Here is a 4,679-nt window from a genome sequence, read left to right as displayed (position 1 = left end):
AGGGTTAGAACTGTCCAGAGCTCCTGGGATAGGGTTAGAACTGTCCAGAGCTCTTGGGATAGGGAGGTCCCCAGGCCGCATGTCTGGTCTACTCTGATACCTTTTTGTGTGAGAAATTAACCAAGAGCATCTCCTCCACTGCCTGTGAGGGACCTAAGCAGAAGGACTGAAGGACAGTTTCCTCCCCTCTGGGGATAGGACAAGCAGCTGGAACTGCTCTGAGAACCTTGCTTTTGCCTCATATTGGTCATAAAACTGCCCATAGGCTGGGTGTGGTGGCTCACACCTAAAATCGCAGCACTTTGGGAGCCGAGGAAGGAGGATTGCTTGAGACCAGGAGTTTAAGACCAGCCTGGGCAATATAAGGAGACCACATCTCTACAAAAAATTAAAAAATTAGCTGAGCATGGTGGTCCACATCTGCAGTCCTAGCTACTTGGGAGACTGAGGTGGGAGGATCACTTGAGCACAGGAGGTCAAGGCTACAGTGAGCCATGATCACACCACTGCACTCTAGCCTGGGCAATAGAATGAAATCGTGTCTCAAAAACAAAATGAAACAAATAAAAAACTGCCTGTAGTTGTCTCCATGGGGGTCATGTCTGGGCTAACTCTGGGATTAGAGGCTAGGGCATGTCAGGGTATTGATGAAAGGCTCACATTTTCAGGGCCAGCAGATGCAGGGTTTGGGGTCAGCAGTTGGCCTCAGGTGACAGGGTGGGACTAGTGGGAGGGGATCTCTACGGGGTAGGGGTCCTCCTCACCCACACAGTGCAGCAGCTAGAAGGCAGTCAGCCAGGCCTCCGGGATGGCTGCAGCTTGGGGCAGGGTCAGTCCCTCTGGGATAGGCATGAGGAGCCCTTCAGGGACAGTGACGTACTGAGCCTGGCCCCCACCGGGCAGCAGAGCCATGGCTGCGTCCCCAATCTTCCAGTGTCCCCGGCAGCCAGGCCCCAGTTTTGCCATGTGTCTAGATGCCCAAAATGTTGCTTTGTTGCTGGCTTCTGGGGGTGGGGAATACTGGCCTGTCTCTGTAGAGGGAGGGGCTCACAGTAAGTGAGTCTGATAAGAGGGGTTAAATGTCAGCCCTCCCTGTTGCTGGAGAGAGAAGGTGGATTTTGGCTTGGAGTCTACTGCAGGTGGGAGTAAATTCTAGGGTGGGAGAAAATTCAGATAGTCTCCAAATAACAGTAATTGCAGAAACAACTTCATCCCGGAGACAGCCCATCCGGGAGGTCTCCCCTGTCACTCCCCTAGCCTGGCAGACAGTGCTGTGAGTCAGGGGGCTGAGGCAGCTGGGAGGAGGCATGGAGTGCAGCTTGCTGAGGTCTGAGACCCTGAGAGGTGGGGCTGGCAAGGGGACATCCTGCCATCTCAGCCCTTGTTTCTCCTACTCTGAACTCAGCTTCCACAAGAAGGTGGGCTATCATGCCGTCTTTACCAGCTAGAAACTGGATCTGCAACAGGGACGTCATGCAAACTGACTCTCTGATTCTCTCTAGCCTGGATGAAGGGGAGTCAGGAAGGGTGCTGGCTTGGCTCTGGGGCACAGGGACTCAGACCACGGCTTGCGAGGGGCTGCATTCATTGCTGCCTGACCCAACCTGGGACTTGGATCAGAACAGGCTCCAAATAAAGGGGCCTGGGACCCTCTGCTCTCACACTTCCCAAGTGCACACTAATCCCTTTCTTCCTGAGAGCCAGCTGTCTGGACTTGGGAGCCAAATGGATCTGGGTTCAAATTCTGTCTCTGCCATTTATTCAGTCTTATATCAAATACTACACATGCTTACTATGTGTCAGGCCCTGTGGTAGGCAGAGCAGATTGCTTCTGTCCTGGTGGAACTTATAGTCTGGTGGGGGAAGACAGACTTTAAAGAAGTACACACACGCACGCACACACACGCACGTACACACACGCACATACACACGTGCACACATAATCACATACACACGCACACACACAAACCAGATTTGTGGGAACTAACTGGCTGCTATGAGAGGAGAAGCCAGACGTACAAAGAATGATTGAAGGGCATCCCAGGGAGAGGGAAGGGCAAGCTCAGGGCAGGCAGGCACGTGGAGTGCGGCTGGAGGGTGCTGAGCAAGGCACAGGAGCTACTGCTCAGGGGGAGGAGGTGTCAGCAGCCCAACCAGCAGGGCCCCATAGCGAGCAGACAGTTTCCATTTCGTCCTAAGTGCGTGGCCATCTCTCTGGGGGTCGCTCTGGCTGCCATGTGGAGAGGGGGCTGAAGGAAGCGCTGCGAGCACCTGGGTAAAATGGAACTGGCGTGGCCCTGGATGGAGCAGTGGGGATAAGAGGGCTGACTGGAGATCTTCTACAAGGGAGGCTCAGAGACCTAGGCTCATGAAGCGGATGAGGAGTGGAGAGACCTGGGGTCAATCCCAGGCTTCTGGCTTATGCAGTTTCCCGGGCGTCATTCACACTTTCCTCATTACTGGAATGGAGACACAAGGACCCATCTCCTCGGGTGGTTGTGAGGCTCAAATTAAAACATCCACTGGGCACAGTGCCCGGCACAGTGTGAGCACGAAACAACCCGCAGCACCGCTCCTTGCTGATGTCTGTGCCCACTCTCCCAGCATGGCCCCAGGGGTGGGGCTAGGTAAGGGGGTGTCCCCGGCCGGCTCTGAGGGCACGATGGCAGGTGCTGCAGTCCTGCTCCTGAATCTGACACAGACACCAAGAACCCATGCCACCCATCTAGCCATGCTGGCCCAGCTCCGCCCAGCTCCCTTCAAAACTGGCTGACGATCAGTCAGTTCCTGACCCAAGCAGCTCTGCCCCAGGAGCAGGCCCTGGTCCCCAGTGCCCCACCCCACAGTGACTGGGTACCTGCAGTAAGTCCGCGCGGTTCAAGGCGCTGACCGCCACCTTTAGGAGGACTTCACCCTCCCCCAGGCTCGGCTTGGTCACCTCCTTCACGTAGAGGTTTTCCGGTCCTCCTAGCTTGTCAAAATGCACAGCCAACATTTTACATGAGGACACGGGAGTGGAGGGATGGAAGAAAGGCGTGAAAACTGGGACAGATTTGAAAGGAAACCCCTTCTCCAAATTAGGATCTCCAGAAATCACCCCTCTCCACCTCCCGTTCTCTGTCTGCCACCCCTCACCGTCCTCACTGCCTGTCTGGCTTCCCTAGCTACATCCCCAGCCATTGCTGCTCCCTGCGTCTTCTCTGGCTGTGAAGAGGGATTTGTGGAGCGGCTTTGGAATGAAAGAAATCGAGATTCACATCTTAGGCAAGAATGGGACTAAAATATTATTACATAATGCGCTGTCCCGGGCCCAGGCAGAGCAGGGCCCGCAGACAGTCCCTCTCCCAGGGAGTTAGCCCACCTTTCCGGGGCTGGTGGCTCTGAGAGCACGGGGATGCCCAGCCTAGGAGGACGGAAGCCCCACCTGGAGCCATCCCGCTGGGGTCTCCCTCCCTCCGTCAGCACTGGGGTGCCTGCGCCTCCTGTCTCGGTGCTGCCTGCCGCTGCAGGCCTGGCTCAGGGAGGGACTATTTTATGTCCTGGGCAGGAAGGATCGGCAGGCCCATTGCCTGGGATGTGGGTGTGCCCTGTTTGTTCATTTTAGAAATCTAATGATCAAAGTAATCTCAATATGTTACACAAGTTTGGTCCTCAAGGGCAATGACCTGCCCTGTATCCCTCAACCTGAGGCTGTGGTGGCCGTGTTCCTCCCTGCACCCCTCAAGCTGAGGCTGTGGTGGGCACATTCCTCCCTGCGCCCCTCAACCTGAGGCTGTGGTGGCCCAAGTTCCTCCCTGCACCCCTCAGGCCGAGGCTGTGGTGACCGCGTCCCTCCCTGCAGGGGGTCTGACAGGCTGTCGTCCTCGGCTTGGGTAATTCTGGATGCTGCTTCTGTCCCAGGGCAGGAAGGTGGCTGAGTGCAGCTTTCCCTTAGGGGCAGATAACCCACATTTGGGGTGAAGGGGTGACCATCTTGTGTCCAGCTCTGTGCCAGCTGTGTGGTGGGCAGAGAAGGCACAGTGCAGCCCTTGGGGGAGGGTGAAGAGGTGAAGGGATGGGCGCCCAAGGAACCTCTAAAGGCTGTGGGTGTGTAAGAGGGGAGAGTGCCTCAGGCTGGGGAAAGATGCTTGGATGTGGCAGTGCCTACTTGAGACTCACAATGTCCCAAAGAGTCAGGTAGGTGATGAGCTCCATTTTCAGGTGAGAAAAGAGATTCAGAGAGGTAAAGGCCTCATCGAGGATCACAGAGCTCGTCCACAGCAGAGCAGCCACCAGAACCCAGGCTGTCTCATCACCCCTCCCACCTGAAGGCTGACAAGGAGAAGTGGAGGGTAGGAAGGGGACCATGGGTAGCTGGGCCTCACAGCAGGAGCGGAAAAGAGGGATTGCCACATATGGTGCGGAGCTTATGAGGTTTCCCTGTGTGCTGCAAAGGTGGTCTCCATCTCTGAGTGCCTGATTCCCCAAAAGGGGCAGCAATAGGTCTGTTGGAAACCCCACAAAAAAGTTTGCTTTTCTTGAAACAAAGCATCCCCTGTTGTAATCCCCTTTCTTTCAAGATCCAAATTTTCGGTTTGGGTGGTAATTTGCAGTGTCTGTTTCCACAGTCCCCCACTTTTCTGGCTTCAAAAGTCTCCCAAAAAGATCATGTTTTAGCAGAACAAACAATGTCTCTGTGT

At 55.3% G+C, this 4,679-nt stretch overlaps 1 pseudogene; it reads right to left on the bottom strand.

The window, feature by feature from the left end:
- LOC105534039 overlaps nt 1–2,995 on the bottom strand; it is a 6,962-nt pseudogene extending 3,967 nt beyond the window's left edge.
- Between the last annotated feature and the right edge of the window lie 1,684 nt (nt 2,996–4,679).

Source organism: Mandrillus leucophaeus, unplaced genomic scaffold (genome assembly GCF_000951045.1).
Source record: "Mandrillus leucophaeus isolate KB7577 unplaced genomic scaffold, Mleu.le_1.0 Scaffold13, whole genome shotgun sequence".
NCBI lineage: Eukaryota > Metazoa > Chordata > Mammalia > Primates > Cercopithecidae > Mandrillus > Mandrillus leucophaeus.
The sequence above is the reverse complement of the archived record's forward strand: the minus strand, read 5'-3'. Positions and strand labels throughout refer to the sequence as shown.